Source organism: Pristis pectinata, chromosome 11 (genome assembly GCF_009764475.1).
Source record: "Pristis pectinata isolate sPriPec2 chromosome 11, sPriPec2.1.pri, whole genome shotgun sequence".
Taxonomy (NCBI): Eukaryota; Metazoa; Chordata; class Chondrichthyes; order Rhinopristiformes; family Pristidae; genus Pristis; species Pristis pectinata.
In genome coordinates, this window is record NC_067415.1 from 26072012 (window position 1) to 26088705 (window position 16694).

Genomic DNA, 16694 nt, shown 5'->3' on the forward strand with positions numbered 1-16694 from the left:
CATTTATAAAATATCCCTCCTATCTTCCAGTTAATTCAAACTGATTAACATAAAATTGGGTATCAGCACACAAGGAAATAACATAGCTAATTTGTGGTTACCAAGATCCCACAGACAGCATTGTGATAAATAACCAGTTACCTTGTTTTCATGATATGATCATGAGGACAGATCTTGGCTGGCAGATGGGATATCCCATGCTGAGATTAGTGCTGAATAATTTCTATCAATATGGAGTGCATGATAATCTGTGTTAATTGATCAGTTACTTCACTCTGCATGTCATTGTTAGATAAACTGATGAGGAAAAAGCTTTACCATGCAATCTTTTAGCTATAATTATTGACCTATATCTGTAAGGTTCCAAGATCACTGTGCCTGTCAGTGATGTTGCATAAGGGAGTAAATCATTTCAGAATAACATGTGCATTTAGACTATTTTGAGTTCTTCTACAGAATATCACATAATAGGTTGATATGGATAACTTAGCTGCCAATTACTGGTGTTATTTGCATGCACAGGGCTAATAGTCAATGGGAATAAATTTATTTGTTATTTCTTGGTCCACCTGAAAGTTGATTATTAAGTGATGTGTGTAACAAGTGGTTGATTATATAATCTATTTTGTATGAGCATATCTTGAAAGTAATTTCTGTGATTATAACTACTCTTTCTGTGACTTAGCCTCACATTTCCTAAAGTTATTGGTGTCCCATCCTTGCAACTCAAGGGATAGATGTTCCTCTTTAAGTCTGGGGTAAATTTAAGCTCATATCTAGACAGAAAACCACAGTGCCCCAACTAATTCTGCTACCAGATCCTATACATAAATTAACACTAAATATTTCTGTTAGAAATAATCTTGATCATAAACTTAATTTCAGAACTGTATAGTAACCACTTTTACCATTTGTACTAGTAATAATTGGTGTTACCGATGTATTGTTTTGAACTAGTTTAATATTAATTTTCTCTGACACTTTAGCAAAGAGCAATCAGTTAAAATAAATGAGTTGATGCCTGTGTTATAAACAATACAGTACAATGAGATTCTGATCTGTAAAGCAGTTTAATAGGAGTTTCTGGACATTTGGTCAGCCACTCAATCATTATAAGTTTTTGTTATAAAATGGTGAGTTGTCAGCATCTTTCAAATGAAAGATTAAAGCAAGATCCCATCTGCTCCCTGGGGAGTATAGGTGATCCTATTGGCACTGTTTCAAAGAAGAGAAGATGGTGGGGTATGTTATTCTAGGGTCTTGGCCAATATCTATCTCTCAAAACATTATTTAGTTGCTGTTTGTGGGAGCTTGCTATGTGCAAACTTGGCTGCCAAGTTTCCCATCATTGTATTGATTTCCTTTAAAGCTATTACTTTGACTGGAAAGTGCTTTGCAATGTTCAGAGGTTGGAAATGCTACCGTACAAATGTAATTCTTTGTGAATATAACAGCTTTTTAATTCCATCTCAAGAATTAATCGTACAGTAGATGTCTAACTTGTGATGGTCTTAAGTATGGAATCTCGTTTGGCTTTCTTCATATTTATAGTAGTTTATAGTCATTCAGCACATTGTGTCCATGCTGGGCAAAATCCAGTAGCTTTCAGGGTATTAGTCTGTAGTCTTGTAGGTACTATGTCAATTGTGAAGAAGGTTTCTTCGTATTAACTTCAAACTACAGCCTCCTGAGTTTTTATTTTACATTCACTTTTCTTCCTACTGCCTTAAATCCATGCCCCCTTGTTTTTGACCTTGCTGCTAGGGGAAATAGTTCCCTCTTAATTACTCTATCTCAATGTCAATTTTTTGCACTTCAATTTAAATCTCCCCTCTGTATCCTCTGCTCTGAAGAAAACATCCTGTACTTAATTATTTTTTAATTATGGACTATAATATTAAAATTAAAACAGAAAGGTCTAAGAATATTTAGCATATAAGGCAGTATATCTGTTTCATGGCAATGACCTTTCATCAGAGGTCTTTCCTCTTAACTTTTTCATCTCTGGTGATGCCTTTGTAAACCTCTGAATTCCCTCTAGTATTATTAACCCTTCCTATAATATTGTCATAATGGAGTCCAGTACTTTAATGCAGCCTAACTAGTGTGTTTCAGTACAAGATTCCTGCTCTTAATCCGTGTCTTACTATCAAGGAAATATTTCTAGGCATCTCCTTAGCCACCTACCTGTCCTGTTCTTTCATGGGTCTGTGGCATGCACTTCTAGGTCCCTTGGGTCCCCCTAACTTCTCATTATCCTACTATTTATTTTCTTAATCCCTGTATCTAGTTTGTCTTTGCTAAAAGTGTAATCTGAGACTTCTCTGGTTTGCATTCCATTTACTGGGTTCCTACCCATATGAACCTGTTTGTTGATTTCTTCTTGCAATTTACAGGTTTCTTTCACACTCTCAGCTCCGTGGCCTCCTTTTGTATTATTAGTAAACATGCTGATGCAAGCAGGTTATTCAGTATTTTTAAATTATTACATGCAACTATGTGAGTAAACATTAATCCTTTTCCACCACCTCAATATTTCAAGTGAGAATATTTCAATTAATGATATCCTGAAATAATTTTATATCTTTATAAATATAAATGCTGTGGATTGCCAGTCTCCTCTCATGATGCTTTTAAAGCTCATGATCTATTCTCATCATAGTTCCATCCAAAACCACAAAGGTGTGAAACCAACAGATAAGTGTGTTTAAAACTCTCCTTCTATATTGTCTCTGAGCATTACTTTCAATTTGCATTAATCTGAAATAAATTAGGACATGTGTTGAATTGTGTGTAGAAATGGGAATACTTGCTTAGCCAAATAAGGACATTACTGGAAAAAGGAAGCATTTTCCATTTTTAAATACAATTAAAGTCAATGTGTATGTTAATGTTTCAGTCTACTTTTATTGTAATTACATACTTCTAAATTTTCCTTGGTGAGTTAAGTAGTGTGATTATTGCACAACAAGTAAAGCAGCAGTTACTAGAGGCAAAACAACTAAGCTAAACTACAATTTTCGATTATTTCAATTATAAATCATTTTTTCAATTTATGATTTCTTTGTGCAAATAGCAATGGCTTTTTTTTGTGATAGTGATCTTTTCAAAGATTGCCTAAATACCTTGAATCTTGCCAATCCTTTACTTTTCAGTCTGATTACCACACAACATTAGTACAAGGTTAACGTGCCTTAACTACCACCCGGTGGCTCTGATGCCCACCATCATGAAGTGTTTCAGGAGGCTGGTAATGGTACATATTAACTCCAGCCTCCCAGAAAACCTCAACTCACTGCAGTTTGCCTACCGTCGAAACAAGTCTACAGCGGATGCCATCTCCTTGGCCCTACGCTCATACTCTGGAGCATCTAGATAGTAAAGGCACCTACGTTAGACTATGTTTATTGACTACAGCTCTGACTTTAATACTATAATTCAGAGCAAACTCATCACAGAATTCCCAAGAACCTGGACTCAACACTCCCTCTGGAACTGGATCCTTGACTTCCTGACCAACAGACCACAATCAGTAAGGATTGGCAGCAGCACCTCTGGCACGATTATTCTCAACACTGATGCCCCACAAGGCTGCATCCTCAGCCCCCTACTCTATTCCCTATGCACTCTTGACTGCATGGCCAGATTCTGCTTGAATGCCATCTACAAGCTTGCAGATTATACCACCATGATGGGCCGTATCTCAAACGGCGATGAGTCAGAGTACAGGAAGGAGATAGAGAGCTTAGTGGAATGGTGCCATGACAACAACCATTCCCTCAATGTCAGCAAAACAAAAGAGCTGGCCATTGACTTCAGGAAAGGGGGCAGTGAACATGCTCCTGTCTACATCAACGGTGCTGAGGTCGAGAAGGTTGCAAGCTTCAAGTTCCTAGGAGTGAACATCATCAATAGCCTGTCCTGGTCTAACCGTGCAGATGCCGTGGCCAAGAAAGCTTACCAGTGCCTCTACTTCCTCAGTAGGCTAAAGAAATTTGGCATGTCCCCCTTGACACTCACCAACCTTTAAAGATGCACCATAGAAAGCATCCTATCTGGATGCATCACGGGTTGGTATGGCCACTGGTCTGCCCGGGACCGCAAGAAATACTGCGGAGAGTTGTGCGGAGAGCACATACCACCAGGCTTGAGGACAGCTTCTGTCCTGCTGTTATAAGACTATTGAACGATTCCCTAGTACGATAAGATAGACTCTTGACCTCGCAATCTTCCTCGTTATGACCTTGCACCTTATTGTCTACCTGCACTGCACTTCCTCTGTAGCTGTGACACTTTACTCTGCATTTTGTATTATTTTACCTTGTACTACCTCAATGCACCGTGTAATGAATTGATCTGTATGAATGGTATGCAAGACTGGTTTTTCCACTGTACCTCAGTACAAGTGACAATAATATTCCAATTCCATTGTTTCATAGATGGCACCAAAACTATTTTGAGTGGGCCATTTCTGTGGTTTTATCATATATTTGGTTGCTAAACTGGTGGGGAATAATTATAAGTCACTTGCTATTTTCTCTGTATTAGATTATGGAATTTTCATGCACGGAAGTATATGTTTGAACAAACATTTCAGAATATTTTCACTTTACCATGAAAATGCCCTAATTCTTTATATAGTTGATAGTCTCACAAAGTGCTTAAAATTGGTGTTAAATTGCATGAAAAAGATGGCTGCCACTCTTTTTATAGGTACCTATATATCAACGTGAAGCTCTTTATTACCTTTACAAGTTTGGCTGTTGAAAGTGGTTGGTGTCATTGAACCAATACCTGAAAATCCTGTGAATTGACCTAGTCTTTTCTGCAGCTTATTGCTCCAAAGAGTCATACAGCTTGGAAGTAGGCCATCTGGACCACCACACCCACACCACCTAGCTGGCACCCATCCATGTTATTCCCATATTCCAGCACTTGGCTTGTAGCGACGCTGCTTCCATTGTTCTCTCAGGCAGTGTATTCCAGATACTTGCCACCCTCTTCGGTAGGAAAAGGGTCCCCCTCAGATTCCCTCTAAACCTCTTAGTCCTAACCCTAAATCTATGTCTTCTAGTTTTATCTACCTCTAATATAGCAAAGTTTCCTGCAGTCTACCACCTATACCCCTCATAATTTTATATACCTCAATCATTTCCCTCTTTACCATCCCAGACTCCAGGGAAAACAGAGATAGCCTCTCCAGTCTTAGCTTTTGTTTCAGTATTCCATTCTTTCAGACTTATGCTGTCCTTCCCTACCACCTTTTACCATTTAGGTCATCTCAATTTTTTTCCATTCACACAAAACGGATTTGATCTGAAACATTAGCTATGTTTCTCCATAAGTGCTGCAGGACCTGCTGAATATTTCTGCTATTTTCTGCTTTAATTTTAGATTTATAACGTCTGCAGAATTTACTTCTGTATATTGTTTGGCTGGTTGATTTAGTAAGATGCTATTTGTGGCATTACCAGACTGTAAATTATAATAGTCAACAGTGTAATTTCTGGTGAGTCATTAAATAGATTTCATTGCCTTAAATTCGGGTGATCCAGTAACTGCTGGGGATTTTGTGACTACAGAGGGCAGTACAAAACCACCATTTGATTCTTGCAGTCCTGTTAGACAACTATTGCAGTCTTTATATGCAGGAGAACTAGATCCTTAATAACCAACGGAATTCTAGTCTGAAAAAAGTACATAAAAATGTCAAACATCACGTTACAATCATTATTATTGTTAAATTGTTTACCACAATATTAAGACAAATTCTGGTGTGACCAAATGCAATTTCAGTTGGTGGCTTGCTCAGTTTGAATATTAATGAAATATTCGTTAATAAACGAATAATATAAAAGAACCTTTGTTTCATTATTTTTCAATGATTTTTCAATGATTAAAGGTTTAATGCAATTATTTTTCAATGATTAAAGGTTGTATTCCAGTTTGATTGGTTTGACCAGGTTTGTCAGCAACCAAAAAAATAGCTAACTCATTTCTGTGAACTTCAGGTGAGTGACAGTTGACTAAACATACTTATCATGAATCTAAATTGACAGCATAAAATTATTTTAGCTGATTGCTATTCCGAAATATTATTCAGTGTTAATCATAGTACTTTTCTACTGTAAATTATGTGTTACATAGTGTGATTCAATCATAAACAAGATTCTACATGTAATCACAGCACTACAATCATGCAGCTATATTTGTCTTTGAATTATACTGGAAGGCATAACCAAAATATCTGTACTCAAGACTGAAATTAATAATTATGCAGTGTTCACTTGCTTTGCACAGAAACTGAGCAGATATTTGGAACACTGGTTTGAGGATGACATACAAATACAAAGTTTTTCTTTGTTTCATAAGCCATATTTCATCATTTAATAAGTGATTTTTGAAATAGTATGTTGAATGTATGGACACCAAATCCTAAAATCAAGAAATGAGATGAAAGACCTGTTACTTTTTGGTGATTATTGAAGGAGGAACTTATGCCAAAATAGCTGGAGAAATCTCTGCTGCTCATTACGTATATTCTGTTTTAGGATTTCTTTTCTGCCTCAACATTCAAATAATGCCTTGGTTTAATGTCTCTTCTGAATGAAAGTACTGTAGAAAAAGCAGTAGTCAATCAGCACAGCATCAGTCACACTCAAACCTTTTAACTGAACTTGAACAAACAGCCTTGCAATTCAGAGGGGAAAATGCTTACCAGCAAACCATAAAGGGGAAAATACAATCAGAATAGCCTTGATTTTCTTGATGCATTGTAAAATGTGAGCATGTTTCCGTCAAGAATGAAAAAACAAGGAGACACTGGAGGAACTCAGCAGGCCAGGCAGCATTCGTGGAGATAAGCAGATGGTCAACGTTTTGGGTCAGGACCCTGCTTCAGGACTGAAGATAGGAAAAGGGGAAGCCCAATGTATAGGGGGGAGAAACGGAGCAGTGATAGGTGGACAAAAGCGGGGAGGTGGGGGTGGGCACAAGGTGGTGATAGATGCAGGTAAGAGGTAGTGATAGGCAGATACAGGGAAGGAGGAGAGAGCAGATCCACCAGGGAATGGGTCAAAGGTATGGAGGCAGGTGGCATGGGGGAGGGGAGGAGAGGAGAAGGACAGGAAAAATGGCATGGAGAAAAATTCAGCAATGAGTTGAATTCATTCCCCCTCCCACTCCACCACTGATATGTCAGTCCTCGGCCTCCTCTGCTGCCGGGAGAAGTCCAAACTCAAACCTCATTTTCCATCTTGGACCTTACAGCCTAACAGCATGAACATTGAATTCTCCTGCTTTAAGTAAGCCAACCCCCCCACCTTGCTCTTCTTTTCTTCCCTTTCTTTGCTTATCTCTCTTTTTTTCTCCTAGCCATTTTTTTCTCTCTCCTTTTCCTTCCCTCCCCCCATGGGGGCCTACCTCCATACCTTTGACCCATCCCCTGTTGGATCTGCCCTCCCCTCCTCCCCCATATCTGCCTAAACTACCTCTTACCTGCATCTACCTATCACCACCTTGTGCCCACCCCGCCTCCCCTCTTTTGTCCACCTATCACTGCTCTGTTTCTCCCCCCTATATATTGGGCTTCCCCTTTTCCTATCCTCAGTCCTGAGGAAGGGTCCTGACCCGAAACATTGACCATCTGCTTTACTTCACAGATGCTGCCTGGCCTGCTGAGTTCCTCCAGTATCTCCTTGTTTTTTCATCTAGATTCCAGCACCTGCAGTCCTTTTGTTTCTCTCTTTCCGTCAATATTTTGTAAAATTGCTAATGGGTACTGCAAAGAATTTGCACATAAACTTGTTCCCAAGGAACTTTTGTTTCAGCTCTAATGATGTCTGACCTTTATGTCAAATCAATATTATAAATACTTCTACATTACAAAGCAGCAAAAACTGATTGGACATCGTTAATGCTAAGTGTCTAAAATCTAATACAATTGGGTATTAATTACTTGGAGTGGCAGTGCTGATGATAGAATAAACAATGACAAATTGCTATCTTGAAAATTGCATAACAAAAACATTCAAGAGTGTAACATCAGTCTCTATGTTCAGTACCATTAAGAATGAAGTCCTGGAAACTTAATTGTATTTGAAAACATCCGCTAAAATGGCATTGAGCGAGGGATTTGTGCCAGTTTGTCTCTGTCTTTCGCATTAGATTTTCTTGAGTGCCTAGATTTATGCACTGAAGGACAGCCAACTGTAATTTATTTTGCATTAGCACACTATTACCATAAGTTATTTCAGGAGAGCTGTGCACCAGTTGAAACTAACTTGCACTGATAAATATGCATGCCTTTTAAAGGTAAGGTGATCACTAATTCCAAACACTGCTAGCAATCATTGAATGGGATAGATTGAGTAATGATAACACGGGCACCAGGTTGGGTGTCAGCATCCCCGATATATACCTTAACGCCCTTTGGCAAGAGATGGACATACAGGAAGTGGTCCTGTGCATTCAGAGGCTCAAGACTTTCAGAGCACAAACAATGCAAGGAGGTCACCAGGGAGGTCAATGCATATAACAAGATCCCTCGGATGTGGCCCCAGTGCACTATGAAGCTTAATGATCTTGCATAAATGGTCAATGTCAGTGTACTAAACTCGTCGTCCCTCTTAATCTTCTGTTTCCCGTCACTGGTCATGTCCTTGTATCTTCTTCACTTCAGATACCCAAGGAATGGACCTGGCTGATGAACCTTTGCACTTAGTAGAAGATATTGCAGCACCTAATCATCCCAAGCTTGAGATCCCTGCAGTCTGTGCCAAGGGTAGTTCAGTGGTGAAAGACCCATGTGGTGAATCAAGAACCTGGAGGGGACTGCAGCTAAGCCATGGGGAAGCCTAAGTTTTGTACCAGCTCCTTGGAACGCGTTTGCACACTTTTGCTCTGAGGACTTGGATGAGAATTACAAAGAGGGCAGTCTAAAGATGACGGCTTATGAGTTGAGAGGTTTGAGGTATTGTCTACCAAAAAGCCCGCTTTTGATAATAGGATGAGGGAATCTAGCTGTATACCTAACTGTGGCTTGTGCAGAGCTTGAAGCCTGTCCTTTTCAGCAAGAAAGTGGCAGTCTGCTCCATCAATTCAGAATCAAAAATGGTGTAGCTTCTGATACCTAATGCCATTACTTCTACTCCAGCACAGGCAGAAGCCTTGAAAAACATGAATGCAGCAGTAGAAGCTAAAATCTATGCCATTTGAGTTCAACTTGCCCCCATCATAGCTCTGAATTCCTGCAGTCCAGTGCAGATGTTGTGATGCTCCTACAATATGTCCTCCAAATAGGATTGTCAATGCAGCACTCTTTGGGTACAGTGGTGACTCTCAAGCATGAATCTGCTCTAGTGTCTCAGCATTCCGCAACTGCCGTTCTTACATTACCTTCACTGTTGCCCATCAGCCAGTTAATCCAGACTCTTGCTGATCATGAGGGAATGGTGTTGCCAAAACAGGGCCCAGCACTACTCATTATCTTCCTTCACAGCCATCTGCCCTTCTGCCACTATAACAGAGTGGATGAAGCCACTGATGAAGCCCTGTGTGGAAATAATAGTATAGGTAAAGGAACAGTAATGGTGATTATTATATAGCATTGGTTTTGGATGGATATGGAGAACTTTCCAGAACATGAAGGTTTCTAATGGTGATGTGGAGTAAGCTTTCTGCTGTGTATCCAGCTTTTATCATGATCATGTTTACCACATCAAAAGGAGAAGTACAAGACAAAATAAGAAAATAAAATCAAAATTACAAACCTTTTTGCTTCACACTCAGTTTTCATCCATGAAGTGGACATGGCCATCAAGAGGGACAGTAGGGTGTTCATTTGCTGATCTCAAATTGAATGTTAGTGGGGCTTAAATTGAAGGAATTGTAGCAGGAGAAAAATGTTAGGTGGAGTTAAATTCTAGAATGTGTAGAAAGTTATAATTATTTTGTTCTGAGTAAATATATTAACTAATAGTAAGACAATTTAATGATGCAAGAAGTTTCCTCAAGAAGCGCAGTGAGGTACTGCAATACAGTGCAGTAATAGCCTACTGTTCTCACAATGGAAAGGATGTTGCTGTTCTCCATTGTTAGGCTTCCCTTCCCACCCATCCTCATCAACCCCCTCTGCCAATTTGTGATCCTTGCTCCCTCAGTGGTTCTCTAACTACTGCTGGAGACTGATGCTACGAAAAATACCCTGCCACCTAAAGTTTTGTTCCAGTCCACCAGGTAGCCATCAGTTTTAACTTCAGTTTTACCAGGGCTCTTTGATGCCATAGTTGACCAAATGCTACCTTGATATCACGGGCAGTAACTCTCAGCTTATCCCTGGAATTTAGCTCTTTGGCCCATGCTTGGGCCAAGGCAGTAAAAAGGTCTCGGATCGAGCAGCCTTGGCAAAACTCAAGCAACACACAAAGAAGGGTTCAGATGAAGGGTCTTCACCTGAAACACCGACTGTCCATTTCCCTCCATAGATGCTGCCTGACCTGCTGAGTTCCTCCAGCTCCTTTGTGTGTTGCCCCAGATTTCCAGCATCTACAGTCTCTCGTGTCCCCATTTGGCAAAACCCAAATTAAGCATCCGTAAGCATTTCATAGCACTGTTGATGATGCCTTCCGTCACTTTACTGATGATTGAGAGTAGGCGGATTTGTTGGTTGTTAGCCAGATTGGATTTATATTGCTTTTTGTATAAAGGAAATATCCAAACTTTTCTCTGTGTTGTCAGCTGGATGCCAGTGTTGTAACCACAATGGAACAGGTTGATTGGAGGTACAGCTAGGTCTGGAATGCAGATCTTCAGTATCAAAAGATGGTTTTGATATCCTGAAATCCTTTCCATCCATGTTATTGCAGTTTTCACTGTTTCCAAATCAGATACACTAGCAGAATCATCACTGAGACCAGTTCCAGCCGCAATACAAATACCCCATGAAAGCCAGCTAACTTTAAGGAGTACATACTAACTTTAACTGGAGCTAGTCACCCCTGATACTGGCATGCTGCTAATGCATTCAAGCATTGATTAGTATGATTTGTACCAGTTAGAATACAGAAATCATTCAAATGAACAGGAACATAAAACTGACACACAAAACTGTTGCACTGCCAACGTTGCAAGGGAGGACCGAGATTAATCACATGCCCATTGTAATTCTCATGCCCATTTTCAAGAGTAACTAAATTTTACTTCTTACATCAAAATTAAATATACTTTAAAGATAAGATATCTTTATTAGTCACATGTACATCGAAACACAGAGTGAAATGCATCTATTGTGCAGAGTGTTCTGGGGGCAGCCCGTAAGTGTCGTCATGCTTCCGGTGCCAACATAGCATGCCCACAACGTCCTAACCCATACGTCTTTGGAATGTAGGAGGAAACCAGAGCACCTGGCAGAAACCCATGCAGACACAGGGAGAACGTACAGACTCCTTACAGGCAGTGGCTGGAATTGAACCTGGGTCGCTGGCACTGTAAAGCGTTATGCTAACCACTACTCTAAAGATAGCAGAGTAACTAAATATGTTAATTGTCTAAAGTAGCAGTCCAGGACTTTAAACCTTTGAAATTTTAACTTAGTTATTTTGATCTTCATATTTAGTAAACTCTATGAAAATCTAGATGATATTAATTATTCCACTGTCAATAGAATATGGGCAGAATAATGGGTACAGTCTTTGTGGAGTCTGAATATTCTCCCTGTGACTGTTTGGTTTGACACAGGTGCTGGTAGGTTAATTGGCCACTAATTTGTCCCCAGAGTGGATGTTTGGCAGGTGAATTGGGCAAATTGTTGGGCATGTGAGAGAGAATAAGTTACAGGGAAATAAGTGGGGGGATGGGACCAATGAGGATACTCCGAGAGCTAGCATAGACTCAATGGACTGAGTGGCTCTCTCCTATATGGTAAGAAAATATAAAATAATGTATTAAACCACCAAACTAAGTTGATGCCTCACAGAGAGTGGTGAATCTTTGCATTCTCTGCCCCAGAGAGTTATAAAGGCTCGCTCATTATAAATATTTAAAGTAGAGGTAGAGAAATTTTTGAAAGATCAGGGGAATGTGAGCTATGGGGATCCGTCACAGAGAAGGATGAGGCCTGGGATAGGTCAGCCATGATCATATTGAATAGCGGGCAGGCAAGTTCTTAAAATGTTGGGCAACAATCATGGAAAATGCTGGTCAGTTAACATCATCATATTGAGCTTTTTGCTTTACAATAATATGCAAGAATTTTATTGATAAGTGTCTGTGTACATGGCTAAGTGAAAGATTAGGAGTGTTCAAGAGTTCTTTGATAAATAAAATGACAAATCAGCTTATGTTATACATGTAAATGAATGATGACAAGCAAAGTATTCAGAACGAAGCATCTATCAATCTTGGGTGAAAGCAGTTGTTAATGCAGGAAAGTGAAACAGCCTGGAGCACCACAGGGAACTCGAGTATGAAACACCTATTATTTGGAACTGAATAAAGTCACGTGTTAGAGCAAAATGAATTAAGCAGGCTATTACAATCTTGCAGCATTGAAAAGTATATCACACAGGAGGGGGAAGGAATGAAGGATGAATTAAGGGACAAGCCTCCATGGAAACAACAAAACATTGAACTTACTAAATATATAGAACAGAATTTTCTCACATATAGCTATAACAGTAAAGAAAATTTTATTCTTTAAAGTCAGAGATGCTATATTTTATATTTAAAATTAAACCAGAAATATTTAGTCATGACAACTAATATTTTACTTGCCAAAAATATGGTGGTGCCAATACAAATGCAATGGTTTTGAACAATGTGTCATTAACATGTTGAAAAGAACCAGTGATATTTACTAAAAGTTGACAAATACTGATTAACCCTGCACTTGGGCTTTTAAAATGGAGAAATAAACATGCTTTGGTTCTTACAATAGCCACATCTCTGTGAAATCTGTTTCAAAAGTACTTTAATTTCCTCCTTCCTTGGCATTCTGGAATGAAAGCATGAAAGGCCAGTACAAATTTCTAAATCTTCATGCCAACTTTAAATAACCCTTTATTGTTCTTTGTGCACTGAGCCCATAGAGTGTCTTAGCAACAAGACTGGAATGCAGTAGCATTGACGGTTGGATAGACTGCTCTGCAGAGAAGTGGTTCCATGTTCCTTGTTCTCCTAAAATGACTGACATATTCAATGTGTACTAACAGCACCAAGAATTTCCACTGAGAGCTTAATGTTATTTTTGTTTACCGAATTGTCAGTAAAAATAATGAAATAACAATCATAAAGATCAAAACAGTGATCTATCACTGAGCAATTTTCTTAATAAACACACACATGCTTATTATTTCAGCAACTTTTGCTCCAGCAGGTTTGGTTAATGGACAAGTTTAAATGTCAGTTGCTGCCCTGGAGGGAGTATAGAGAGACAACATGATAAAAATAACATAGCAATGCAGTTGGTTTAAAAGTCCAGAGACATCTCTCTAACGTATTTGTAACAGTTATGATTTTGAAGCATTTTAGAAGTACATTCTTCATATGCATTTAAATTTCTGAAGTGTTGAAAAAGTGTAAGTCACAACTCTACTGTTTTACTGATGGTCTAAATTGGTGTCTACAGATTGTGGCCATTAATAACAAAACCAATTTGACCACCTGAAGTAATATTACAGCAAAATCTTGGTCTAGGAAACTTACTTTAGAATTGATTTATTTTTCAGTTGATATTCTGGTTATGCAAAACTCATAATCCTAGTAAGAATCAACTAGATTTAAAGAAATTACCCTAATTAAAATAAATCCTCTTAATGCATGCATCTATAACCTGTACTAGGAGAATTCCTATACTACTAATTTATTGGATGTTTGGCCATTGTTAAAGTGGTACAAAAATAGAATAATTATACTTTGGTTTAGGTTGATCCAAATGTAGGATTCCCAGTTCTGGGTGACAGCTTGTTCCATTTCCTCTACTCCATTTGCCAGGATGTGTTAGTTAATTACAAACTTTGAACGATGTTGACATTTGGAACACAGTTATCAGAACAAAGGGCTAACATGGTTTATTTGTTTAATTCATAAGGGATTTCAAACAATTCGCTCTCTGTCCTTGCAAAGCACCGTTCTTCCTCCTTTTTCCAAAGTTCTTGATCCCATCCTTCTCAAAATCCTGGTCCCATCCTTCTCAAAATTACCAACCTGAATCCTTTCAAACAGATTTCTGCCACTCCCCCAGTTCTGAATCTGCCCTTCTGAAACCCATGATTTATCCCCCTTTGATTGTAAAACTGGTGCCTTGTCTTCATACTCTATGGACTTTAATAACTCTTGATATCATCAAACACATCATCACCTCCTCCATCTCTCATCTCAGTCGAACAGCCTTCACTTGGTACAATTCTGACAAATTGATTAGTTCAAGGCACTTCTAGAAAATGCTTAACTTCTTCCCCTGCACTACCATCATTGCCTCCAGCCTTGTCTCCCTCTTCTTCCTCAATTACATGTTGCTTCTTCATGACATATTATTCACTGTTAACACTCAGCTGCACTTCTTGGGAATCTCAGATCACCTCCCAGCTGACTCTAAACTTTAAATGCTTATCCAGCATCATGCCTTGAATAGATTGTAACCTCCTCAAAATAAACACAGGAAAGACCTACGTGATTTTTCTTACATTATCTCTCCTATACAACCCCCTCCATGACCACTATGCACTTGTTGATAATACTTCTTCCTTAATAGCATAGGCCGAAATAGACTAATCCAAATCTTGGTGTTGTATTTGATGTTATTTTAACCTTATATCCTCTCTATCATGAAGATTGCCTCTTCTCACTCCAAAAAATTGCCAATTCCTATATCTATTTAATCCACGTTCTTCCCAACTGCCACTCCATTGGAGAACATGCCTTCAATCTCCTAAAATGCATGCTGTAAAATTTCCTCCTTAAACTCATCTGTTCCTCTATCATCCTGCATTCCTTCCAAGCCACCTCACTGAAGAAGTTTTCAATTACTCCATCCATTCTTCTAGTTTACATCTATTTTTCTACTCACACCTCAGTGAAAGCCTTGGACTGATTTTCAGTGTTAAAGGTATCACATAACTGCAAGTTTCTGATTTGGAAATAATCACACATGGCCCTATAGTGTAGTTGCAGAGGAAAGACAAATGATTTAACATACTGGAATATTCAACTTCCAAAAATATTCTAATATTTTTCCAACTACTACTGGGGTATCCAGGGCCTGGGATTAACCGTCGTAGTTTATTTGTTTTGTTTTCATATGATATTTGCCTTTCTTTGAACTGAATAAACCGTGAAGTATTGCTTACAATTCTGGCTCATTAAATTCAAAGTCTGTAGTTTTGTTTTAGTCACTGGCAGATCTTTATCACAGAATGTGAGATATTTACAAGGAGAAGTAATGGTATCCTAACCCGTGGGAAAATGCAACTTTACAGGTGGGAGTTATTCAGAACTAAATAACGGATGCATAATTTAACAGTGTTGATAATGGAATATTTTTTGTTAGTAACTTATTGAAATGTTATTTAAAAATTAGTTGATGTTCTTTTGAACATCCGGCAGTTTTAAACAGTAGATGAAAGTGGAATGGCATGACAGCAGTCAATTTATCATGTTAAGTTAAGCAGTTCCAAAATATCCTTGCCTCTTTTTGCAAGTAAATATTACTCTAAAAAAAATTCTGTGTAGAGTCAAATTATTAGCCAGACTCCATGACAACAATTTGAAAAAAAATCATTAATTTTCATCATTGTGCTAAATCCATATTGTTAGAGACTGACTGGAGTCCCATTAAGGCGGACATTGTCTGAAAGTACATGATTGGTACACTGCCCAGATCTTTATCACAGACCTCCAGAAAAAATGTTGGTTCTCACACAGAGCAGCAGAATGAATGATCATCCTTTGACCCAGAGCAAATGAAACTTCATGGCTCCATCACCTGCCAGGAAATGTTGTGAAGAATGTGATCCATTTTTCCTGCTGTCTTGCAGTATAGCACCAGCTTTATTTGAACCAGTGACATGGGTTCAACCTGGTTGAAGTTTTCCCTCATATTCTGTTGCTAACAAATCCAGGGATGTGAATATTTTGGGATTACTGAAGGCAGAGAAGGATATTTTATTTACTGTTTATTTGATTTCATATAGTCCTTTCAATTATTACCAGAAATTTAATTAAGCCTTATCGAACACTGCTAAATAGATTGGATTAAAAACATACAATTTGCTTGGTAAGGAGATTGGTAAGCAATTTGGCGGTGCTTGAGTCTCTGTTCACTGCCATTTCCTCAGGATTTACTGGAAATGCATTTTGTATGCTGATGGCTACAATCAGTGTTTCAGTATGTTAAACGATATAACAGGAGACCTTGAATTAATTGTTATATTCAACCATGCCTCATGTTCTAATCAGTTTTCTATTCCCTTGTTCCAAATTAAAAATTGTTGCAATATTTGTGATAGTTACATTATTATCTGATGGTTAGAAAAATAAAAAGGGGTAGGAAATAAAGGATATGTGTATGCATGTACAAATGCCCTTGTTTACATGTTGTCTATTCTTTTTCCTATTCCTTTTTACTTTATAGTGATCCATTATCTTCATGTTTCCACATGCCTGCTTTGATAAAGCAGGCATGCAGAGACAGGGAGGTA